Source organism: Canis aureus, chromosome 26 (genome assembly GCF_053574225.1).
Source record: "Canis aureus isolate CA01 chromosome 26, VMU_Caureus_v.1.0, whole genome shotgun sequence".
In the NCBI taxonomy this organism is placed as follows: Eukaryota; Metazoa; Chordata; class Mammalia; order Carnivora; family Canidae; genus Canis; species Canis aureus.
Window position 1 is genome coordinate 41,390,245 of NC_135636.1, and position 27,149 is coordinate 41,417,393.

Sequence of the window (27,149 nt, forward strand, 5' to 3'; positions counted from 1 at the left end):
TTTGGAAGTTTTAAGTGATCAAGAGAATTTTATTACCTGAGTGACTAAATAGGCCGAGATTTGCCCTAGACTTCATTCAAGGGTATGGGGGGAAGAACAATTTGAATATGCAAAGAATAAACTTTGCATCCAAGAATAAACTTATTTTCTTCCTACACCCCAGAGTTCCCATCTGTTCAACAAATTGGCTACACTTAGTTATCTGTGTATTTATCACCAATTGATCCACAAAATCTCTGACAGAAACTGAAATTTTCTCTCAAGAGATTCAAACATATTGGTAATCAATCCATTTCTTTTCTTTTTTTTTTTTTTTTTTCTTGGAGACATTCCCCGACCTTGCAGTTCTCTGTTCTCCTGCTCTTTTTAGGATGGATTCCTCTCCAGGCCTGTTGGGCAGCTGTGGCAGTGGTATTTTCTCTTGCCTCTTTCTTGGGCTGGATCTCCTGTTTATTGGATTCCATGAGTCCCTTTTTCCATGGTTTCCTCCCTCAAGTTCCACTCGCTTTCTGAGAAAGTGGCCTAGGAGAGAAATTTTTGAAACATTTCATATCTGGAAATATCTTTATTCTATCTTCATGCTTCATGGATAATTTGGCTGGGTATAGAATTCTAGGTTAGAAATCATTGTCTTTCAGAACACAGAGGTGTTCTTTTTCTCATACGAGGGGAAATTTTGTTTTTCAGTACTTTATGTTTAAATGGGAAACCAACTTTTTATTATTATTATTCCCTCACTTCCTCTGTTGTCTATCTCTTCTCCTCCTTTTTTTTTTTAAGTTTATTTATATAAGTAATCTCTACGTCTAATGTGGGGCTCTAACTAATGACCCCAAGATGAAGAATTGAATTCTCTTCCAACTGAGCCAGCCAGGTGCCCCTACCTCCTTCTTCATCTTCTTTTTCTTCTTGATGGTGGTAGAGAAAAATTCTTAATCACTGGGTTTTCAAACTCCACAACTGTTAGAAAGCACAAAACTATTTTCCTAACATAGGCTTCTCTTTATGTAGCAGAAAAGAAATTTGGCACTTATACTTTGTGCTTTATTTGAATTACTCTATATAGTGAGAACATACTTGCATAATCATGTATCACTTTCCTCAGCTAAAGAATTTGCTGCATCTTGATAAATAACTTTTCTATCATTCTTAATACTAAAACTCTTCCACTTAATTTTTTTATTAAAATTTAGGTGAAATTCACATAAAATCAACCATTTTACAGTAAAAAATTCAGTGGCATTTAGTACTTTCACAGTGTTGAGCTACCACCACCTCCATCTCATTCCAAAACATTTTCATCACTCCAAAAGGAAACTTTGTATCCATTAAGCAGTTGCTCCCCATTCCCTCCTCTCTCCCAAAATTCTGGCAATCATTAATTTGTTTTCTGTTTCTAGAATTTACCTATTCTGCATATTTCATTTAAATGGAATCATACAATATGTGATGTTTGATGTTTGACTTCATCCACTTAACATAATGTTTTCAAGTTCACCCACATTCTAGCATGTATTAGTACTTCATTCCTTTTTACAGCCAAATAATATTCCATTGTATGGCTATATCACAATTTCTTTATCCACTTATCTGTTTATGGTTGTTTCCACCTTTGGTTACTGTGAACAGTGCTGCTATGAACATTCACATACAAGAATTTGTTTTCAAATTCTCTCAAAAAACTATTTTTACAGCTCTTTTGGGTATATATTTAGGGGTTAAACTGCTGAGTCACATGGTTACTCTATGTTTACTTCTTTTAGGAAATGCCAAGCTATCTTCTATAGCTGGACCATTTTATATTCCCACTGGTGATATACAAGAGTTCTAATTTCTCCACATCTTTGCCAATGATTGTTTTTTTTTTTTTTTAAATTATAGCTATCCTAGTGAGTGTAATGTGGTATCTCATGATTTTGATTTGCATTTCCCTAATAACTAATGATATCAAGTATCTTTTCATGTACTTTTTGGTCATTTGTATATCTTCTTTGTAGAAATGTCTATTCAAGTCCTTTCCTCACTTTAAAATTGGGTTGTTGGGCAGCCCGGGTGGCTCAGTGATTTAGCGCTGCCTTCAGCCCAGGGTGTGATCCTGGAGACCCGGCATCGAGACCCACGTTGGGCTCCCTGCATGGAGCCTGCTTCTTCCTCTGCTTGTGTCTCTGCCTCTCTCTCTCTCTCTGTGTCTCTCATGAATTAATGAAATCTTTAAAATAAATAAATAAAAATAATAAAATTGGGTTGTCTTTTAGTTTTGAACAGTAAGAGTTCTTTGTATTTTCTGGATGCTCCCCTTAACTTTTGAGGCTACCTGAATTTTCACTGTTGTAAAAATCTGGTAATGTGACTGTTACACAATGTAGGGGAGACCATTTGTTGTATACTGACAATCCACTTTCCAATATTTTACTGCAGAAGAACCCCAATCTTATTTTTAGGGTAATTAGGTACCCATAAAAATGACTTCTCTAGTCCCCTCATTTCTAGGCTTGACTATATTGTTAACTTGAAGATAGCTAGTAGATATCTAAGTGGAGATATTAGGTTAGATATCTGGAAATTCAAGAATAGAGTTCAGAAGAGAGGCCATTCAGTTATGATCCTGTTATTCGCTCTCCACTGCCTTTATCCACCACATTTGAGGACCTGGATCACATATGCTCCTCCAGTCATCATCCTATTGACCTCAACATTAATACAAAAAGCAAATCCAAGATCCTAGTCGGACATTCTCATTTCCAGTGATTTTCTCCTCCATCATACCCTAGTCATCCCTCCTTATGACCATATACTAGGTCTTTTTTTTTTTTTAAGATTTTATTTATTTATTCATGAGAGAGAGAGAGAGAGAGAGAGAGGCAGAGACACAGGCAGAGGGAGAAGCAGGCTCCATGCCGGGAGCCCGACGTGGGACTCGATCCCGGGACTCCAGGATCACACCCTGGGCCAAAGGCAGGCGCTAAACTGCTGAGCCACCCAGGGATCCCCATATACTAGGTCTTGACATAAAAAATAAACATATGCAAAACATCATTCTACATTATGGCTATAACCCTTCTAACCTCTGTATTTTGTGACTAAGACTATTCTTCTAGCTAATCAGGACTCCAATCTATTTACCCATCTAGTTTCTCCCCATCAGCTTTCTCCATCTTTCATGTCTTTCTATATTCAGCAAAATGTTATGGTCCATCATTTCAAGAACACTCTTTCTTTTTTTTAATTTTAATTTTTTTTAAGAACACTCTTTCTAATACCATAAACTGCGATGACCACTTGTATTCTGGTTGTACTTGTTGATCAAAATTCCAACTATTAGTTTGTCAGTGTCTATACTGAAAAATTCACCCATCTTCCCAAAACAAAAACAATAACCCACCTACATCTGAGCCAATCTTCTTCCTGTTGCCATAGGATTGGCTGGTGGCTCTCCTATCAAAACCAATCCTTATCTCCTCTCCTTCATATAAACCTTATGCTACCAATAACTCATTTTCTCTTTTGGTAAGTATTAGCTCACAACTAGATTCTCCCAATCTTTATTTAAACATTCTTATGTCTTTCTTATCTAAAAAACAAAACCCAAACAAATCTCTTAGTCTCATTGTGTCTCCAGGTCCATCACAGAGCCAAGTTTATTGAAAGGTTTGCCAATACTTTATTAAAACATGTTGCTAAATCTGATGAGCATGTTCAGATCTCTTGTTGCTGAATCTTTCATTAGCATTTGACATGGCCCACCACTCCCTTCTAGAAATATTCTCCTTCCTGGGCATATGACACTACTGTCTTCTAGTTTCCATCCTATTTCTTTTCTTTTTTTTAAGATTTTATTTATTTATTAATGAGAGGCACAGAGAGAAAAAGGCAGAGACACAGGCAGAGGGAGAAGCAGGCTCCATGCAGAGAGCCCAATGCGGGACTTGATCCAGGACCCCAGGATCATGACCTGAGCCAAAGGCTCAACCACTGAACCACCCAGGCATCCCAAGTTTCCATCCTATTTCTATGATCACTCCTTTTCTTTTTAAGGTCTCAAAATGAGATAGAAAAGACTATTTTTATAAATATGAGCACTATAATTAGTATAGATCATTAATATTTTCTTATTAATCATATAAGGAGGAATGTATATGAACAAAGTTAGAAAACAGACTGGAAAAGGAAAGCAGGGGGATCCCTGGGTGGCGCAGCGGTTTAGCGCCTGCCTTTGGCCCGGGGCGCGATCCTGGGGACCCGGGATCGAATCCCACGTCGGGCTCCCGGTGCATGGAGCCTGCTTCTCCCTCTGCCTGTGTCTCTGCCTCTCTCTCTCTCTCACTGTGTGCCTATCATAAATAAATAAAAATTAAAAAAAAAAAAAAAAGGAAAGCAATGGTTTAATTGAAATGGTATGATATAGGTGTTATCTTCTGTTTTTTTTCAAACTTTCTTTAGGGTCTAACAGTGTTCTCTACTACATATTTTTATTTAGGTATAATTAACATACATTAATAGTGCTTTAACAATAAATATAAATCAAGTGTAATTTTTAGGAAAAAAAAATCAATTTATATTACCTGTTCTGAGAATGTAGGTGTTGGAAACAGTATGGTAAAGTTGATGTAGCCACAGAAAGAAGTGAGAATGAGGCTCTTGTTCTTCAAGAAAGAAGTTTATTTATTTATTATTTTTTTTAAAGATTTTATTTATTCATCAGAGACACACACAAAGAGAGACAGAGACATAGGCAGAGGAAGAAGCAGGCTCCATGCAGGGAGGCCGATGCAGGACTCGATCCTGGGACTCCAGGATCATGCCCTGGGCTGAAGGCAGGCACTCAACCGCTGAGCCACCAGGCGTTCCAAGTAAGTTTATTCTTCTCACAGGTCCTAGAGGGGGGATAACTATGTGCCATGCAGAGCCACAAAGGAAGCACCAGGTATTTTTTTTTTTTTTTTATGATAGTCACAGAGAGAGAGAGAGAGAGGCAGAGACATAGGCAGAGGGAGAAGCAGGCTCCATGCACCGGGAGCCCGACGTGGGATTCGATCCCAGGTCTCCAGGATCACGCCCTGGGCCAAAGGCAGGCGCCAAACCACTGCGCCACCCAGGGATCCCAGGAAGCACCAGGTATTGATGTCATCTGGTAGCAGAAGACAGGGGAGAGAGGAATGCTTGGATTTAGGCCTAGCTAGTTTGAATAATGCCAATGGGCTTTGGGCTATAGGGATGCTCTCTAGTTGCCTGGTACCTGGCCCCTGGGATGATTTCAGGCAGGATAAACACTGGCTTGGTGTGTTCCAGTTAGAGGACCATTGGAGATATAAACTAGAGACTTGCTGGCTGGCATTTGAAAGACATGCTCCCTGCTGAGCTCTCTGCTGTCTGTCTCTAAGAACAGAGTAGCCCTGGGAGAAGCAGGCTCTTGCCTACTGCCAATCTTTTTAAGCCTATTTAAAACATTATAAAATACAGAAAAAAATTTTTTTAAATGATTAATACAACACCTTCCAGGGAACTGCATTACCTTTTCAGATGTTGACCCAATATTTTCAAACCAAATATCGGAAGGAAGGATAATGTTTAGATACAAGGTAGGAAGATACTGCATTGAAGATATTGATGCAAGCATGTCACCTCAAAGCTGCACCTCAAAGTTCATTCCTAGATTAAAGACCATGGACAGTATTACTTAGATTAAATGTCCTCAATATTTAAAGGGATAGCATTACCCAAAGCAAGCGAAGTATACCAGTGAGGCAAAAGCTTTTGTAGGGTGTGGATATAAACTGCTTCTCAGAGGGACCAGCCGGCTTGACAAGTTTTTGTTTATAAACCCCAGGAGAATGCAAAAGGAAGTAATTGCTAGTGGGGTGGGAGAAGGAACATCCCTGTGTTTCACCAGCCTTTAGGAGAAAAGGGGGAGAATCATGCTCAGTTAACATTGTGAAAAAAGGTTGTGATGTTAGGGAGCTCAGGTTTTGGTTTCAAATGGACTTGGATTAGAATCCTGCACCGGCCACTCATTGGCTTCTTTGAACAAGTTAGTTAATGATAATAAATAACATCTATGAAGCATTAATGATGTGTTGTTGGGCACTGTTGTGTCTTATATGTATTAATTAGTTTAATCCCCACAACTATCTTATGCAATAGGTACTATATTTTCCATTATATGGATGCATAAACCGATGCACTGAATGGTTAAATCCATTGCACAAGATCAACACAGATTTATTAAATGAGGGAGCTGTTTCCAACAGAGCCAGCCATATAACTCATGTCCTTCTAGTCCATACTTTTTCCTGCTTAAGTTAAGCAGTACTGGTTTCTGAGCTCTAAGTGATACATGACAATGTTTTTCATGCATATTGTCACATGTGCATTAAGAATTTTGTGCCAATAAGTGGTAGATATCATTCATATTCAATGAATATAAGGAAGATTGTGAAATGAAGAGAAGATGGTTAACTGAGAAAGTATGAAACCTCACTGGAAATTGGTATATGAACTTTTTTTAAAAGTAATCTCAAAAAAAAAAAAAGTAATCTCTACACCCAATCTGGGGCTTGACCTTGAACTCCGAAAGCAAGAGTCACATGCTTCACTGACTGAGCCAGCCAGGTGTCCCTGGATTATGAATTTTTTTAAACAATTTAAAACTTACAAAAAAAATTATAAATATGGTTCTGACAGGTTTTTTTTTTTTTTTTTTTGTCTTGAATCTTTTGAGGATGAATGCTGACTTGTTCAGCTTCAAATACTTTAGTGTGTATTTCCTACAAGGGATTTCTTAGTAATACAACCATCCAAATAAGAATATTAATATGATAGGATACTATATTAGCATATGGACACTACTGTCTTCTAGTTTCCATCCTATTTCTTTTCTTTTTTTTTTTTTTAAGATTTTATTTATTCATTCATGAGAGACACAGAGAAAGAGAGAGGCAGAGACACAGGCAGAGGGAGAAACAGGCTCCACACAGTCCCCAATGTGGGACTTGATCCTAGGTCTCCAGGATCACACCCTGGGCTGAAGGCGGCGCTAAACCACTGAACCACCCGGGCTGCCCAATGATAGGATACTATTGTTGAATCCTCAGACAACCTGTCAAGTTTCACCAATTTGTCCAATAATGTCCTTTGGGGTGAAAAGATCTTTGCATTTAGGGGTGCCTGACTGGCTTGATCTCATGAGTTTGAACCCTATTTGGATGTGGAGCCTACTTGGGAGAAAAAAAAAAAAGATCTTTGCATTTATATTACTCTGTCTCATTAGTCTCTCTCAGTTTGGGACAGTTCTTCACTCTTTCCTCAACTTCCTTGTCTTTGATATTTTTGAAGGTTGCTGGCCAATTATTTGGCATATTGCTGGCATGTTCTTCCGTTTGAGTTTAACTGAGGTTTCTTTATGATTAGTTTCAGCTTATGAATCTTTGCCAGGAAAATCAAACACCAGCAATGCTGAGTTCTCATTACATCCAATCAGTTGGCACATGATTGTGATTTGTCTCATTGTTAATGGTGTTCACTTTGGTCATTCAAATGCCAGTTTCCCCATTTGTACAGTTATTCTTTTTTCCTTATTAGTATTTTATTAAAAGGTATTGTGAAACTAGGAAAATATTCCATTCCCCATCAGATTTTCAATTTCTTTATTTTTCTCTTTCACTTAATGGGTCTGCTTATCTATCTTTAATTGAGATGCATTTTACATACCATAAAATCACTCCTTTAGGGACGCCTGAGTGGCTCAGCAGTTGAGCATCTGTCTTCGGCTCAGGGCGTGATTCTGGTCTGGGAATCGAGTCCCCTATTCGGCTCCCTGCAAGGAGTTTGCTTCTTCCTCTGCCTATGACTCTGCCTCTCTGTGTGTGTCTCTCATGAATAAATAAATAAAATCTTTTTAAAAAACTCACCCTTTTTGGGGGGTGCCTGGGTGGCTCAGTCAGTTAAGTTTTCTGCATTCAGCTCAGGTCATGATCCTGGGTTCCTGGGATTGAGCCCTGCATTGGGTTCCCTGCTCAGTAAGGAATCTGTTTCTCCCTCTTCCCTCTGCCCCTATGCTGGCTTGTGTTTTCTCTCTCTAAAATAAATAATAAAATCTTTTTAAAAATTCACTCTTTGGGATGCCTGGGTGGCTCAGTGGTGGAGTGTCTGCCTTTGGCTCAGGCTGTGATCCTAGGGTCCTGGGATCAAGTTCCACACCCAGCTGCCCTCAGGGAGCCTATTTCTTCCTCTGCCTATGTCTCTACCTCTCTGTCTCCCATGAATAAATAAATAAAATCTTTAAAAAATTCACTTTTTTAAAGTGTATAATTCAGCAGTTTTTAGTATACTCCTACAGTTGTACAACCATCACCCCTATCTAATTCCAGAACAATTATGCCATCCCCAAAACAAATCCATTAACATTCCACTCTTTCCTCTCCTCAGCCACTGGCAACCACTAATCTGACTTCTGTCTCTATGCATTTGCCAGTCCTGGACCTTTTATACAAATAGAATAAAATAAATGGCCAGTTTCTTTCACTTAGCATAATGTTTTCCAGGTTCCTCCATATTATAGCGTGTGTCAATACTTCATTTGTTTTTATTTGGTGACTGATATTCCAGTATATGTAACACACATATATATATGATATAGTATATCATATGTGTATACACCACATTTTGTTTACTCATTTATAAGGTGATAGACATTTGGGTTGTTTCTATTTGGGGCTATTGTGAATAAAGCTGCTATGAACATTCGTGTACAAATTTTGTGTGGATGTAGGTTTTTAGTTCTCTTGGGCGTATACCTAAAAGAGGAATTGCTGGGTCATCTGGTAATTGTATTTTTTTTTTTTTAAGATTTAATTTACTTATTTAAGAAAGAGAGTGAGAAAGAGGAAGCAAACATGAGAGGGCATGGGGGAGAGGGAGAGGGAGAATCAGAGTCCCCGCTGGGCAGGGAGCCTGATGTGGGGCTGGACTCTAGGAAACCCGGGCCATAACTTAAGCTGAAGGCAGATGCTTAACTGACTGAGCCACTCAGGTGCCTCTGATAACTCTGTTTTTAATTTTTTTGAGGAACTGTCAAACTGTTTTCAAAAGTGGCTGTGCCATTTTATATGCCCACCAATAGTGAATGAGGTTTCAGTTTTTCCACACTCTTGCCAACAGTTTTTACTGTTTGTATATATATATATATATATATATATATATATTTTTATTGTTATTATTACAGTTGATCCTTGAACAATTGAAGGGTTAGGGGCATTGACCTCCTGCCGTGCAGTCAAAAATCTACATATAGCTTTTGACTCCTCTTAACTACTTATAGCCTACTGTTGATTGGAAGCCTTATTGATAACATAAAGAGCCAATTAACACATATTCTGTAGGTTATATGTATTATACACTCCATTCTTACAATGAAGTAAGCTAGAGAAAAAAATATTTAGAAAATCATAAAGAGAAAATAGGGGTGTCTGACTGGCTCAGTTGGTAAAGCATGTGACTCATCATTATCTCAGGGTTATGAGTTCCAGGCCACATTGGGTGTAGAGCTTAAATTGAAAAAAGAAGAAAGAGAAAATACATTTATGGTATTCTACTGTATTTGTGGGGGAAAAATTCCACATGGGGCACCTGGGTGGCTCAGTCAGTTAAGCATTGGCTCAGGTTCTGATCTCAGGGTCCTGGGATTGAGCCTTGCTTCAGGTTTCCTGCTCAGTGGGGAGTCTGCTTCTCCCTCTCCCTCTGCTCCCTGCTCATCCTCTCTCTCTCTTTCTCTCTCTCTCTCACAAATAAATAATCTTTAAAATTAAAAAAAAAGAAAAGAGAAAAAAATCCATGTATAAGTGGGCTCATGCAGTTCAAACCTGTGTCGTTCAAGGGTCAAATATATAGCCATTTTAGTGGGTGTGAAGTAGTTCCTTGTGGTTTTATTGATATTTCCTTAATGACTAGTGATGGTGAGTATCTCTTTTCCCCGATCATCTCAAAGAGGCTCTTTTTGATCTTTCAAGTCTCAGAGTAAACGTCATCCCCTCATAGGAGCCTTTCTTGTTTTTCTACACAACATTCACTGAATCAGCCCTTAGCATCCTTCTGTAAATGTATCTAGTTCTTTCCCCTTTCTGCATGTTAGGTAAGAATGTATTTTCCTGCCCCCTTGACTTTGGGTGTGGCTGTATGACCTAATTTGACCAATAAAAGGTCAACAGAGGTGACGTGTCATTTCTGGGCAAACCATCTAAGAAGCCATTCGTTTGTTGCCATATCTCCTTCTCAGTGCTTCAGTGAGTAATTACAATAAGCAGCCCTCCCAACCTGATGATCCTGATGTTGTTTTGATGAATTTGGCAGTTCCTCAAAAATATAAATACAGAGTTAACATATCCAACAATTCCACTCATAGTACCCAAGAAAATTATGTCCACCTGAAAATTTGTTCATGTATGTTCACAGCAACATTATTCATAACAGCCAAAAAAGGGGGAAACAACCCAAATGTCCATCAACTGATGAACAAAATGTAACATATCCATACAATGCAGTATTATTCAGCCATATATAAAAGGATGGAGTACTGTACATGCTAAAACATGCTAAGAGAAAGGATCTAGTCACATATTATATAATTCCATGATGTGAATTGTCCAGAATAAGGAAATCCGGAGAGACAAAAAGTAGATTAGTGGTTGCCTACGGCTGGAGTGTGTGTGTGAAGATTAAGGATGATAGCTAAAGACCATGGGGTTTCTCTTGGGCTTTCACTTGATGAAAATGTTCTAAAATTGATTTTGGTGATGTTGTTTTATATGGGTGAAAAAGGTGGTATATGAATTACATCTCAATAAAGCTGTTACAAATATTGGGGTATTGATCTACTTCATAAGGCTATTGTGAGAATTAAATATATTAATGTGTAAAAATCATAGAATAATCTTTAAAATATAAGTGGTTAATAAGTTTTATTTTTTGTTATTATTTCTTTGAGACATCTGATGCCTTTTACTAAATCTTTCCTTTTTCAAAATCTTTATTTAATATTTTATTTATTAGAGAGAGAGAGCATGAGTAGAGGGGAAGGGCAGAGGGAGAGAGAAAAGCCAACAGGGATCCCAATGCTAAGCAGGGAGCCTGATGCAGCGGTCCATCCCAGGACTCTGGGATCATGACCTTTTTTTTTTTTTTAAAGTGCTTTTTTAAAAAAACCTATTTATTTATTTATTTTAAAAGATTTTATTTACCTATTCATAAGAGACACCGAGAGAGACAGAGACACAGGCAGAGAGAGAAGCAGGCTCCATGCAGGGAGCCCGACATGGGACTTGATCCAGGGTCTCCAGGATCACGCCCTGGGCCAAAGGTGGCGCTAAACCTCTTGTCCACCAGGGCTGCCCTGGGATCATGACCTTAAGCCAAAGGCAGACACTTTTTTTTTTTTTTTTTTCAAAGGCAGACACTTAAGCGACTGAGCCATTCAGGCACCATTTTACTATTTTATTTTATATTTTATATTATATTTAATATTTTATTTTTTATTTTATTTATTTTATTATTTTCTTTCTTTATTTTTTATTTAGTAAGCAAGCAGGAGGAGGGGCAGAGGGACAGAGAGAGAAAGAATCCCAAGTAGGCTCCACACTCAGCTCAGAGCTGGATGTGGGGCTTGATCCCACGACCCTGAGATCATGACCAGAGCTGAAATCAAGAGATGGATACCCAACCCACTTAGCCACCCAAGGCACCCCCTTTCAATGTCTTTCTATAATGTAACTTCAATAGGTATTTGTTTCTTGCAATAAAATGATTTCTAACTAAGACCACCACCAAAAGCAAAACTATGCCACAACTAAAACTTGCTTTAAAAAAGACAAAGAAAAAAAAAATAAAAATAAAAAAGACAAAGAAAGGGCAGCCCTGGTGGCGCAGCGGTTTGGTGCCGCCTGCAGCCTGGGGTGTGATCCTGGAGACTCGGGATTGGGTCCCACATTGGGCTCCCTACATGGAGCCTGCTTCTCCCTCTGCCTGTGTCTCTGCCTCTCTCTCTCTGTGTCTATGAATAAATAAATAAAATCTTTAAAAAAAAAAAAAGACGAAGAAATCAAGGAGTAGAAACCAAAATGAGACAGATACAGGGTCAATACAATGGATTTGTACACATGCATACATCTTATTTGAATTCACAGAAGGAAGGGACAATGGATCAATTAGGATTAGATGCAGTTACATGTGACAACCAAACCAAACCAAACAATAGGGCTTTTTTTTTCTTTTAAAAGATTTTTTTTATTTCATGAGAGACACACAGAGAGGCAGAGACACAGGCAGAGGGAGAAGCAGGCTCCTCGTGGAGAGCCCGATGTGGCACTCGATCCTGGAACTCCAGGATCACACCCTGAGCCAAAGGCAGATCTTACCAATGAGCCACCCAGGTATCCCTCAATAGGGCTTGAATAACCAGGAAATAATTAGGCTTCATTCATAAATGTAATCTAGGCCAGTAGTTCAAGACCTATATGACCTCTATGATCCATAAGAATAATGTAGCAGCTAGATAGCAGCTACAGTGGCAAGCCACTTTGCCCAAATTCCTTCCCACTTTGAATCTTTGCACTTGTTCTTTCTTCCCAGAAATCTTGCTTAGTGTCTCTTTCTCCATCTTCAGTTCTCAGCTTTGGGACAGAACTGACTTCCCTGAACACATGCCTCAGTCCCTCTTATCAACCTGCAGTCTTTCCTTCATCTGACTTATCACCTGTCTGTGCTGCTGGTTCCACCACCTATTAAGGGTGTGACCTTGGGCAAATTCCTTTATCTCCCTATGCCTCATTTTCTTTACCTGTAAAATGGGGGATATAATAGCACCAACAGGAAGGTTACACTTCAAAGTCATGAGAATGGTTACCTCTGGGGAGAGAGAAGGGAAAGAAATGGCAATATCTCCAGTCTTTGTTCCAGAACATAGGAAAATACTATGTTAGCAAACTGATCTTGAGTTGGTGCCACCATTGAGTAGTAGAATATTGTTCCATATTAATTACTAACATCCACTTTGACTCTCTGAGAATAAAATCAGTTGGAAATCCTACCTTTGAGTTGGGCGGGGAGACTTGGTTCTCCTAAACACAGCTAAAATCGTGGGGTTGATATCAGATCCCCAAGGAGGAAAAGAAGTCTTCTTTCTGTTTTTTTTTTTTTTTTTTAAGATTTTATTTATTTATTCATGAGAGAGACAGAAAGAGAGAGAGGCAGAGACACAGGCAGAGGGAGAATCAGGCTCCATGCAGGGAGCCCAATGCAGGACTTGGTCTCAGGACTCCAGGATTACACCCTGAGCTAAAGGCAGGCGCTAAACCACTAGGCCACCCAGTCATCCTAGAATTCAGTTTTATTTCTTTTTTTTTCTAAAGATTTTATTTATTTATTCATGAGAGACAGAGAGAGAGGCAGAGACACAGGCAGAGGGAGAAGCAGGCTCCTCACAGGGAGCCTGATGTGGGACTCAATCCCGGAACCCCAGGATCACACCCTGAGCCAAAGACAGACCCTCAACCACCTGGAAGTCTTCTTTCCAATCTGATCTTTTTAGACTTTGGTTTGGAGAGGAGAGCAGAAACCGGGTGGAGACGGTGAGGAGGAGGGTGGAAATGAAAGTCAAGATGGATTTTATACAAGTGCAGCAAATCTCCAAAACTCCCGACATCTTTGATTGCCAAGGATCTCACAAGACTTGCTTATTCTTTGGCAAGTTTGTCAAGGTTTCCAGATCCATCCAGATCTTATCAATTGCAAATCACATAGGGGAATTAAAGTGTGAAGACAGCCTGGATTTGGTACCATCTAATAAATATTTAACGAAGTTTCAGCCCATACAGCAACATTCACAGTGCAGGGAGATGCACAGCACCCATGGAATGTAGTCAGGTGGTACCAGGACTAAGGCAAGTATATTTAAGTCAATGCCAAATATGCCTTGTGCCATAACAAGTCCAAACAGATCCTTGTGGCATTCTGGGGAGGACAAGATCTTATCTGTAGGTGGTGAGAATCATGTTCAGGTTGCTAAAGGGAGCTGCTTTTCCAGGGAAGTTTTATTTCCTTGGAAACATTGCACAAGCCCTCCTGAGAGTAGATATTTCTTTAAAAATTGCCTTGCTCTGGTACATAATTGTACTATTTGTTTTATTCATATTGTGTTTTTTCCTTCAGATTGGAAAGAGTGGCAATGCTTTCTTCCCCTCTGATTATAAATATATGGTTAGGTTGTTTTTTTGTTTTTTAAATAAAGTATTGGGGAAAACTATAAAGAGGCAACTAAAAATCATCTATATTTTCACCTTCCAGACATACTTGTGGCAAACATTTTAGTGTATGTGCCTCTTGACTGTGACAAAAATTTCCTGTTACCCTCAACTGCCATTATCCACTTTTTCCTTAGCAGTAAATTCTACATTTTTAGTTGGGCATATGGCTGCTCAGAATAAAATCTACATTTGCCAGCCTCTTTGCAGGTAGGAGTATCCACAAACTAAGTCCTGGCCAATGAGATGGAAGCAGAAGTCATCCATATGACTTCCTGGAAGTATGATTAAGGGGAGAATATGAGTTTTTCTTTCCCTCCCCCTTCCTTCATGCTTGCTGGAATGAGGCCTAATGGCTGGAGCTTCAGCAGCCATTGTGTTTTTTAAAGATTTTATTTATTTATTCATGATGGGGGGTGGGGGGTGGGCAGCGACATAGGCAGAGAGAAAAGCAGGCTTTACTTAAGGAGCCCGATGAAGGAATCAATCCCAGGACTCCGGGATCTTGCCTTGAGCCGAAGGCAAACGCTTAGCCACTGAGCCACCCAGGCGTCCCTCAGCAGCCATTCTGAACAGTGCAGTGGAAGCTATGTAATGGTGATGTGGAGCAAAAGGATGAAAGGAGTCTGGACACCCTATCTGCCTTTTTATCAAAAGAGAAATCAACTCTGAATCCCTTTGATTCAGTCTACATTCACCAAGTTTGGCAGTAAATCAAATGTCAACTCTTGGGGGGGGGAGGGGCTCTTTCCCATCTCAGAATCATGCAAACGAAACAAGATAAAAACAACAACTCAGCTTCCTAAATACAAAAAAACTGGAAAGGTCCTTTAGCATTCTGTTCAAGGATCATTGCTGATTTGCTCAGAGACCAAGTCCAAAATCATGTCCCATCTCAGTTAGATGGCTCTACTCTTAGCAACTAATTCCTTTGTGTCAAGTCTGTCCATGAGACCTGCTGCTTCCCAGGGTGTGACACAAGTGAGAGGTGTAGGTCTTGACTACAGAAACTCGACATCTTCTGTCCTTCCAGCCTTGTTGCAATGAATATGTTACTCTATGACTGCTCAACATTCTTGGGCTCCTTCCTTTCCCACTGTTTGGGAACATCCTATCTCATCAATTAATGCCTAAGACTGAGACTAGATAATCAGTTTCTCAGAGGCACTGCAGCCAGACCTAGACTCTGCCAATCAGAAACTTCAGTGCCAGTCTCCCATAGGAAGCAGAGAGCCACCCTTACCAGCATGGCAGCAGAAACTCTTCATCTGGGCACCTGGGTGGTTCAGTGGTTGAGCATCTGCCTTTGGCTCATGTCCTGGGATCGAGTCCCTCAACCTCAACAGGCTCCCTTTGGGGAGCCTGCTTCTCCCTCTGCCTGTGGCCTGTGTCTCTGCCTCTCTCTCTCTCTCTCTGTGTCTCTCATGAATACATAGATAAAATCTTGAGAAAAAAAAAAAAAGAGAAACTCTCAGGTTCAGAGACAGTAGTGGCCTCTGGTCTTGTGGTCAGAAGATAAATCACAATATCTGGAAGTAGCAGTGGCATCAATGGTGTCTCAACCAAAGGAGATCTGTAGAGTGATTTGGCCGTTGTTTCTGGATATAGCCTTCAGGTCTGGAGATTATCTTTCTATTTAATCCATTTAGAGGTAACTATATATAGACATGGAGACAGAGGGAAAACCAGAGAGGGAGACATAGAGAGAGAGATTATAAGGAATTGGCTCACACAATTATGGAGCCAGTAAATCCAAAATCTGTAGAGCCAACGTCCCACACTTTGAGTCTGAAGGCTGGGAGTTGCTGTAGAATCAAGAAGAGCTGATGTTCCAGCTCAATGAAGCCCATTAGATAAGAAGAATAACTTTCTTACTCAGTGAAGAGTTAGTCTTTTATTTTATTCAAGCCTTCAACTGCTTGGATAAGGCTCCCTCACTGTACAGAGGTCAATCTGCTTTACTCAATTTATTGACTTAAATGTTAATCTCCCTCTCTCTCTTTTTTTAAAAAAATATTTTATTTATTTATTTGAGGCAGAGTGAGAGAGCATGAGTGGTGTTGGGGGGGAGGGGCAGAGAGAAAGGGAGAAGCACACTCCCTGCTAAGCAGGGACCCTGATCTGAGGTTTGATCCCAGAACCCTGAGATCATGACCTGAGCTGAAGGCAGACATTTAACCAACTGAACCACCCCAGTGCCCCATCTCTCTCTTTTTAAAAAGATTTTATTTTTAAGTAATCTCTATATCCAACATGGGGCTCAAACTCACAACCCCAAGATAGTGAGTCACATGTTTCATCAACTGAGTCAGCCAAGTGCTCCTAAGTGTTACTCTCATCCAAAAACCCTCTCAGAGAAACACACAAGATAATGTTTGACCAAATATCTGGGCATCTTGTGGCCCAGTCAAGTTGATGTTAAACTTCACCATCACATTGACCAATAAAGAACTCTCTTTGGGATTGATTTAGTTGTCTGTATGCAACTTAAATAGCTTCCACCCCTTTCTCATGTTAGAGAATCTGTATCCCCACAGAGACATCAGGCCACATTCTTCTCATAATTTTGATGACAAATACCTCTTTTGCCTCTGGGTCATCTCAATGGGCCTGAGATTTAGTTTCCCCTTCTTTTAGCTGGTGAGTCCACAGCAGCAAAAAAGTACAAAATCCAATTATTTTCTTAATAACTCACCCATAAGATTTCACCATATCATACATGTTTTTTAAATTTTATTTATTTATTTTAGATTCTATTTATTTACTCATGAGAAACACAAAGAGAGGCAGGGACACAGGCAGAGGGAGAAGCAGGTTCTTTGCAGGGAGCCTAATGTAGGACTCGATCCTCGGGCCCTGCATCAGGTCCTGAGCTGAAAGCAAATGCTCAACTGCCGAGCCACCCAGGCATCCCACTGTACATGCTTTATAATCTGCTTTCTTTCTTTCTTTTTTTTTTAAAGTAAGGGCTTGAACTCATGACTCCAAGACCAAGATCTGAACTGAGATCAAGAGTCAGACACTTCACTGACTGAGCCACCCAAGCAGCCCTATAATCTGCCTTAAAAAAAAAAAAAAAAGATTTTTTTTTTCAATTTAAAGAGGGCAAGCAGGGGGAGGGGCAGAGGAAGAGAGAGAATCTCTAGCAGACTCTTCACTGAGTGTGATCGCAGACTCACAACCCTGAGATCATGACCTGAGCCAAAATCAAGTGCCAGATGCTCAACTGACTGAGCCACCCAGGCACCCCACTATACAAGTTATTTTAACAGAAAATGTAATGTAAAGAATTATTAGAGACACCAAATAGAGCAATCTTGAGAAAGAACAAAGTTGGAGGCATCATGCATCCTGATTTTAAACTATGTTACAAAGTATGGTGTGACATAAAAACAGACAGCTAGATGGATGGAACAGAATAGAGAGCCTAGAAATAAATCCAGGCATATTTGATGTATGACAATTAATGTATGACAAAAGAGCTAAGGATATACAATGGGGGAATCAACAGTCTCTTCAATAAATAATGTCAGGAAAAGAGGACAACGACATGCAAAAGAATGAAATTGGACTACTATCTCATGCCACACACATAAATTTACTCACAATGAATTAGGAATTGAATGTTTAAGACCTGAAACCATAAACTCCTAAAAGGAAACCCAGGCAGTAAGCTCCTTCACATTGGTCTTGGTGATGATTTTTTGGATTTGATACTAAAAGCAAAGGAGACAAAGGCAAAGATAAGCAAGTGAGACCATACCAATCTAAAAAGCTTCTGAGCAGCAAAGGAAACCATTGATAAAATGAAAAAGCAACCTACCGAATGGGAGAAAATATTTGCAAATTATATATCTGATAAGAGGTTAGTATCCAAAATACATAAAGAATTCATAAAACTCAATGGAAAAAAAAAACCCCACAAACAGTCTGATTTAAAAATGGGCAGAGGATCTGAAGAGATATTTTTTCCAAAGAAGACACACAGATGGCCAACAGAGATACATGAAAGGGTGGTCAACATCACTAATCATCAGGAAAATGCAAATAAAAACCACAATGAGATATCACCTCACACGTGTTAGAATGGATTTTTAATTTTTTAAAAAGAAATATTCTTTTTTTTTTAAAAAGATTTTGTTTATTTATTCAGGAGAGACAGAGAGAGAGAGGCAGAGACATAGGCAGAGGGAGAAGCAGGCTCCCCATAGGTAGCCCGATGTGGGACTCGATCCCTGGACCCAAGGACCACACCCTGAGCCAAAGGCAGACGCTCAACCGCTGAGCCACCCAGGCATCCCTAGAATGGCTTTAATAGAAAAGACAAGAAAGGGGTACCTGGGTGGCTCAGTGGTTGAGCGTCTGCCTTTGGCTCAGGTCATGATCCTAGGGTCCTGTGATTGAGTCCTGCATTGGGCTCTCCACAGGAAGCCTGCTTCTCCCTCTGCCTATGTCTGCCTCTCTCTCTGTCTCTCATGAATAAATAAATAAAAATCTTTAAAAAAAGCAGAAAGTTCCTAAGAAAATAAACCTTAAATGTTCTTACAAGAAAAACATGTAACTATGTGTAGTGATTGATGTTAACTGGATTTACAGTAGTGATCATTTCACAATGTATACAAACACAAAATCATTATGTTGTACACATGAAACTAATTTAATGTTATATGTCAATTATGTCTCAATAAAAAAAGAATTGTAGGGCAGCCCTGGCGGCTCAGCAGTTTAGCACTGCCTTCAGTCAAGGGTGTGATCCTGGGGTCCTGGGATAGGGCTTCTGCATGGAGCCTGTTTCCGCATTGGGCTTCCTGCATGGAGCCTGTTTCTCCCTCTGCCTGTGTCTCTGTCTGTCTCTCTGTCTGTCTCTCATGAATAATAAAATCTTAAAAAAAAAAAATAGAATTGTAAACCAGGTGAATTAGCTACTTATTTCTAAGTAACAAATTACCCCCCTCCCCCCCCCAAAAAAAAAAAAAAACTCAGTGGCTTAAAATAAGCACCTGGAACCTTGAAGTTGGTACGGGTGAGGATTTCAGAAGTGGTGTAGGCTACAGGGTTGTGGCTTAGGGTCTCCCATGAAATTGGGGTTACAATGTCAGCAGGGGCCACCATCATCTGAAGGCCTCACTGGGCCTTGATAATCTACTTTCAAGGTCTCTTCCTCACATGACAGAGGCCTCAGTTTCTTACTGGCTATTGCCAGAAGACATTCCTCATTACACGGGCCTTTGGATAGGCTGCTGGAGTGTCCTCAACACAGGGCAGCTAACTTCTCCCAGAACATATGATTTAAGAAAGTACTAAGTGTAGCCACTAAGTATTTTATGAACTTCAACAATGTCCCCACATTCTATTGTTTTTTTGTTTTTTTTTTTAAAGATTTTTTTTTAAATTTATTTATTCATAGAGACACAGAGAGAATGAGAGGCAGAGACACAGGCAGAGGTAGAAGCAGGCTCCATGCAGAGAGCCCGACGTGGGACTCGATCTCGGGGCCTGAGGTGGGACTCGATCCAGGGTCTCCAGGATCACGCCCTGGGCTGCAGGCGGCACCAAACCGCTGCACCACCAGGGCTGCCCCCCACATTCTATTGTTAAGCAAGTCACTAAGTACAGCCTATACTCAAGACAGGAATTCAGCTCTACCTCTTGAACGGAGGAAGTCAAAGATTTTGTGAACTTATTTAAAAAGTAACATACCCAAAAAAAATAAAATAAATAAAAATAAAAAGTTACATACCAGGACAGCCCGGGTGGCTACGTGGTTTAGCACCGCCTTCAGCCCAGGGCCTGATCCTGGGGACCTGGGATGGAGTCCCACGTCCAATCCCTGCATGGAGCCTGCTTCTCCCTCTGCCTGGGGTCTCTACTTGCCTCTCTCTGTGTGTGTTTCATGAATAAATAAAATGTTTAAAAAAAAAAGTAATATTCCAGGTGTTAATAACATAAAAGGCAAGAAGGGACACTAAGTAGTAATTGCATGGAGCAACCATGAGCTGGGGGGACGATGGGAAGAGGCTGGAAAACACCAAAGCTAATGAGTTTGAAAAGAGGGTCAATGCAGCAGAGAGGCACTAACCCACTGGTGTCTCTGAATCCAGAGGAAGTTCTCATGGGAGTGGGACTCCAGCTGTGGTGGAGGAGGCAGCACCACTCAGCTGTTGCTGGTGCTCTGAGCAGGTACTGTGAGTGTTAAAAAGAATAATAAGGGAGCACATGGGTGGCTCAGTGGTGAGGGTCTGCCTTCAGCTCAGGTTCTGATTCCAGGGTCCTGGGATTGATTCCCACATGGGGCTCCCTGCAGAGAGCCTGCTTCTCCCTCTGCCTATGTCTCTGCCTCTCTCTGTGTGTGTCTCTCATGAATAAATAAATAAAATCTTAAAAAAAAAAAAAAGAATGATGAAAAACTGCAAACTAGAACCAGCTGGAAACTGGAATGGTCATTTCTAAGAAGAAGAATTGCTGTTGGAGTGACACCCGCAGGAGAATGTGCAGGAAACAGGAGCAGATCCCTTGTACCTCCTCCAGCCCTTTAGTCTCTCCCATAAGCCTCACAACTGCTGGATCCTAACTGGGAGGCAAAGCCCACATGCAGGTTTCCCTGTCTTCAAAAGCAGAGCATTCCTACTGTAAACTGAAATGTCTTAACATGAAGGGGCAATTACTGTTAATTTTTTTTTAACTTAAAAACATTTTTTTAAAATTTTTATTTATTTATGATAGTCACAGAGAGAGAGAGAGAGAGAGAGAGAGAGAGAGGCAGAGACACAGGCAGAGGGAGAAGCAGGCTCCATGCACCGGGAGCCTGACGTGGGATTCGATCCTGGGTCTCCAGGATCGCGCCCTGGGCAAAAGGCAGGCGCTAAACCGCTGTGCCACCCAGGGATCCCAATTACTGTTAATTTATATGAAAAATTTTTAAGTGTTCCAGAACCCCCCAAAATAACCTTTTAAGTTTTTCTGATCTTTATGACGCATCATCATAATGGATGCACAAAATAAACTGGGATAAAGTATAGATACTCAGAGATAAAATTCAAAGCTATGGTGGTTTGATGCAGAAATGCTGAACGTAGTTCCCAGGGAAGGAGCCTGGTGCGCTACTCTCGCTGCTGGGGTGCGCTGCCTCTGGCTGCAAATCAAATACTGAGAGCTCCTTTGCTTCTTGCCTTTTTTTTTTTTCAAAAGCAAACATCCTCCTCTGATTTCTTTCGGTTAGTGCAAACAGGTAACTAATGCAGGTCTTTCATAAAAACAAAGTGGTATAACACAAACTTTCAAAAAGTAGGGATACCTGTATTTGTTTAAGTCACAGGGATACATACTCAATTAATAATAACTAATATTATCCAGTCCTTACTATATGCCAACTGCTGTTTTAAATCATGTAATCTAAAACTCTAAGAGGTGGGTGTTATTCTATTGCCCCTTTACAGGTGAGAAAACTGATGCACAGAGAAGGTAATTAGCCAAAGTCACACCTAGCAAGAGGTAGAGCCAGGATTTGAACCTAGGGAGCTAGTTCCACAAGCTGTGAACTCAACCATTCTGCTAACCTGCCTCGATAACAAATACTATCATCTTGCCAGGTAGTAGAATAAAACGTTGAATAAAAATGGACCCAGTCTTGGTCCTCATGGAGCTGATGATCTAGTGGAAAAGACCACTAATCAAGTCACAACAAATGAATGTAAAGTTGAAACTGTCTAGTGCTCCAAAGATTTGCACTGATCATGATAGATTTCTATTAAAAAAAAGAAAAAAAGAAGGAATTTGACCTACTTAAGGGTTGGGAGTAGAAACAGGGCCAGACCAAGGAGGGGCTGATTAGAGGCCAAGGAAGAGGAGCTTTGTCTTTTTCCTAAAAAACAACGGAAGTTAAAAAATAATAATAAAAATTAAAAACAAAAACAATGGAAGTTACTCAAAGATTTTCAATGGGGCAATGGGGACAGGAATGGTGAACTAGGCTGGACCCTGAAAAGCTGGTTATAAGGCTACTCTTTTTTTTTTTTTAATTTTTAAAAATTTATTTATTCATGAGAGACACACAGAGAGAGGCAGAGACACAGGCAGAGAGAAAAGCAGGCTCCATGCAGGGAGCCCGACATGGGACTCGATCCCGGGTCTCCAGGATCACACCCTGGGCCAAAGGCGACACTAAACCGCTGAGCCATCTGGGTTGCCCATGAGGCTACTCTTTAGGTGAGATATGATGATGGTGGAGATGGGGAGAATTAGAAGGACCTTTGAGTTGGAGGTAATACTGAGAGGATATGAAGAATGGGAGGCTGGAGAGTGGGTATTGTTTTTTTTTTTTTAATTTTTTAAATTTATTTATGATAGTCACAGAGAGAGAGAGAGAGAGAGAGAGAGAGAGAGAGAGAGAGGCAGAGACACAGGCAGAGGGAGAAGCAGGCTCCATGCACCGGGAGCCCAACGTGGGATTCGATCCTCGGTCTCCAGGATCGTGCCTTGGGCCAAAGGCAGGCGCCAAACCGCTGCGCCACCCAGGGATCCCTGGAGAGTGGGTATTGAAGGAGATGGAGAAATCAAGTATGCATGGCTCCTTGAATGGTGTTGTCATCCATTAAATTGGGGAATGGGAAGAGATCTGACTAGACCAATATTTAGGCAGTAGAATAAGATAGATCTTGGATATTGATAGGATATCAGGTTCTAAAGGAGATAGAGAACTGAGTTTTCCAAGATATAATTTGGTATAGCTGTGCTATCAAAAGTGTTTGCCACTAGCCACAGGCAGCTATTTAACTTAATTAAAATTTAAAATGGAAAATTCAGTCCACACATGGCTTGTGGCTACCATACTGGACAGGACCGATATGACATTTTAATTGTTGCAGAAAATTCCAATGGACAGCGCGCTGCTCTAACAATTGGCATTATTTGATGTTTTGTAGTAAACAAAGTCTGTTCATGTCCATCTTTGCCTTTAATCCAGTGCGATGTTGTTTTGTCTTGGTTTTCTAAGATTTCAAGTCAGTGCTCTAAACACTGACATCTACCAGGTGTTGTGCTGAGCTCTTAGTGTTTTTTTTTTTTTTTTTTTTTTTTTAAGATTTTATTTATTTATTCATGAGAAACACAGAAAGAGGCAGAGACACAGGCAGAGAAAGAAGCAGGTTCCATGCAGGGAGCCTGACATGGGACTTAATCCTGGGTCTCCAGGATCCTGCCCAGGGCTGAAGGCGGCGCTAAACCGCTGAGCCACCCGGGCTCCCCTCTAAGACAATTTGATTCAAAATATGGACGTACCTAGTAACCGTTTGTAAACCGTTTATTCCCAATAAGATATGGAAGTTGAGAATAAGATTTTAGAAACTTTTCTAGCAAACTGGCATTGCTACAATATTTCATCATATTTCACATAAGTACCGTTTGCAGTGGATTGGAAATTTATTTTTAATTTATTTTTAAAAAGATTTTTAAGTAATCTTTATAACCAACTGGGGCTCAAATTCACAACCCTGAGATTAAGAGTCACATGTTTTACCAACTGAGCCAGCCAGGTGCCCCTGGATTAGAAATTTAAAATGTTAGTCCTTCATTATAGATGGTGAAATTGCAGCACTACTCTATGGCACAAGAGTTGGACATGATTCCTACCCTCCAGAGCTCAGGCAATGATGGGGTGGAGAGAAAGCTGACATAAGAGCTATTTGAGTTGAGCAAACATGGGTATCCAGACTTGATATACATCTGAAAATGATTCAAAAACACACAGAAGGAGGAGTGCTTGGGTGGCTCAGTTGGTTAGGTGTCTGCCTTCAGCTCAGGTCATGATCTCAGGGTCCTAGGATGGAGCCCTGCATTGGGCTCCTTGCTTGGCGAGGAGCCTGCTTCTCCCTCTGCCTGCCACTCCCCCTGCTTGTGTTCTCTCTCTGTCAAATAAGTAAAATCTTTTTAAATAATCACATAAGGACATTTATTCACTTGTTTATTCACCTGGCATTTACCGAGCGCTATGTGTCACGCACTATACTAAGAACCTGCGATACAGCAGTGAACAAGATAAAAACAAAGCCCTCACCCTTCTGGAGCTCACATCTAGTAAGACAGACTATATACAAGTTCACCAAATTAACTAATAAAATGATCTCAAAGAGTGCTAAATGCTAGGGGGCAGATAAGAGGGATGGGGTAGGGCCTGACTGCAAGGTGGGTGCTATTGGTTTATGGGGTGGTCAGGGCACTCTCTTTTTGAGCTGAAATCTGAGGATGGGCACGAGCCAGTCACAAACTGATTGAAGGGAGAGCATTTTGGGTAGTGGGAAGGGAACAGCTGGCACAAAGGTCCTTAGGTGGGAATAAGATTGGTTTGTGTGGGTAACACGGAGGCCAATATGACTGGAGTAGAGGGAACAAGGGGAGAGTAGTAGTAGCAGAAGCTGATGGGGTAGGGAAGAGCTAGATCATGCTGCTCAGAGTCGGGGTTTCATTCTAAGTGTATTGCAGTGTTCATGCAGGGGAGCAAGGCAGTATGATTTGGGTTGGTAAAAGATCTCTCAATTGTGTGAAGAATGGACTGAAGAGAGCCAAGAGTAGAATCAGGAAGACCAGTCTGCCACTGCAGAAATCCAGTCAATAAAGTGGTAAGTGGGGATGCCTGGGTGGCTCAGCAGTTGAGCATTTGCCTTTGGCTCAGGGTATGATCCCACGTCCTGGGATTGAGTCCCGCATCGGACCCCCAAAGGGGAGCCTGCTTATCCCTCTGCCTATGTCTCTGTCTCTCTGTGTCTCTCATGAATATATAAAATCTTAAAAAAAAAAGTGGCAGGTGTTCTTCATTTATAAGACTCAGTGCCTGAAGCCAGGGTATGAAGTTCACCCTCATCAGAACCACCATTAAAAGAAGCTACAACTAAAAAAAAAAAAAAAAAAAAAAGAGGGGGGGAGCCTCCTGGGTGGCTTGGTGGTTCAGTGTTTGCCTTCGGCTCAGGGCGTGATCCCACACAGGGAGCCTGCTTCTCCCTCTGCCTATGTCTCTGCCTCTTTGTGTATCTCTCATGAATAAATACATAAAATCTTAAAAAAAGGGATGTCTGGGTAGCTCAGCAGTTGAGTGTCTGTCTTTGGCTCAGGACTTGATCCCAGGGCCCCAGGATAGAGTCCCACATCGGGCTCCCCGCAGGGAGCCTGCTTCTCCCTCTGCCTATGTCTCTGCCTCTCTCTGTATCTTTCATGAATAGATAAATAAAATCTTTTTTTTTATTTTTATTTATTTATGATAGTCACAGAGATAGAGAGAGAGAGGCGCAGAGACACAAGCAGAGGGAGAAGCAGGCTCCATGCACCGGGAGCCCGACATGGGATTCGATCCTGGGTCTCCAGGATCGTGCCCTGGGCCAAAGGCAGGCACCAAACCGCTGCGCCACCCAGGGATCCCAGATAAATAAAATCTTAAAAAAAAAAAAAAAAGGAAAACAGCAAGTGTTGGCAAGGATGTGGAGAAACTAGAAGCCTTATACATTTCTAGTGGGAATGTTAAATGGTGTCGCCGTTGTGGAAAATAGTTTGGTGTTCCTCAAAAAGCTGAACATTAGAATTACCATTTTACCCAGCAATTTCACTGTTAGGTATATACCCCAAAGAGCTGAAAACAGACACTCAAATATATCCTTATACCTCACTGTTCCTTGCAGCAGTATTCACAATAGACATGAGGAGGAAGCAACCCAAGCGCCCTCCAGGGAAGAATGGATAAACAAAAAGTGTTGAGTACATGCAATAGCACATCATTCAGCCACTGTAAAGTCGTGACACAGGCCATGACATGGATGACCCTGGAAAACACTGTCAAGGGAAATAAGCCAGGTACAAAAGGATAAATATTGTAGAGTTCAAGGTTCATGAAATATTGAGGATAGGCAAATTCATTGAGGCAGATACTAGCTGAGAGGTTATCAGGACTGGGGAGAGAGGATAATGGGGACCTATTGGTTAATGGTTATAGAGTTCATTGGCATTCATGAAAAAGTTCTGGAAGCATACTGCAGTGATGGTTACACAACAGTGTGAGTGTATTTAATGCCACTGAACTGTACACTTGAAAATGGTAAAAATCACATGCACACAGGAGCAGACAGCTACCAAGATTGGGTTGTCTGGGAGAACTTCATCTTGAGGTTTAGGGAAAACGTTTCCTGAAGTTCCTCTTAGAGGAAGGAATCACGAGCTGCATTTACCAGCACGATTTCCACACTCAGAAAGGAGACGAAAAGTTCCTGGTAAGCGCTGGGACCTACTTTCCAGACTCTGGAACCACTGCCTGGGTTGTCATCGCGGCTCCGTGACCTGGGGAAACCTCCCTGTGCCTCGGTCGCCCCATATATAAAATGTAGACAGTAAAGTGCCTTCCGCTAAGGTTGCTATGGGGATGAAATTACTTAATGCATGTAAAAATACCTTACTCAGTTACTTAACGCATGTAAAAGTACCTTAATCAGTTCTCGGCACGCAAAAACTTCTATAAAAGTGTCAGCTGCTCTTATTTTTTACTTTTTTTCTCTTTTTATGAAAATAAATGTTGACGGTGTAAAAAAAAAAATCTAAGAAGAAAATAAAAATCACCCAGTGGCGACGACCCCTGCTAACCGTTTTTTGCCAGTTTCCTCCACGACTTTCGGTCGGTAAACACAGCCGCAGAGTCCCGGCGGCAAACCTCCTCCGCACGCGGCCGCCGAACCGAGACAAAGAAATTTACTCCATCACTCGAAACCACCTCCCAACTTGCCGCATGCGCACTCGGCGCTGGGGGGGCAGGGGGGGCAGCGGGGGGGGGGGAGCGAGGGGAGGGAGAGCCGCAGGTTCCGCCCCAAGCGGAAGTGATGTCGCTGGCAC

The 27,149-nt window shown here is 41.0% G+C and overlaps 1 long non-coding RNA gene across 1 annotated transcript; it reads right to left on the reverse strand.

Annotated features, from left to right (window-relative positions):
• LOC144298490 (uncharacterized) lies at positions 1–27,068 on the reverse strand. The gene is made up of 2 exons (XR_013365424.1): positions 26,904–27,068; positions 1–522 (listed from the first exon to the last, which is right to left on the reverse strand). It is a non-coding gene; the product is annotated as an uncharacterized LOC144298490 (long non-coding RNA).
• Positions 27,069–27,149: the final 81 nt, after the last annotated feature.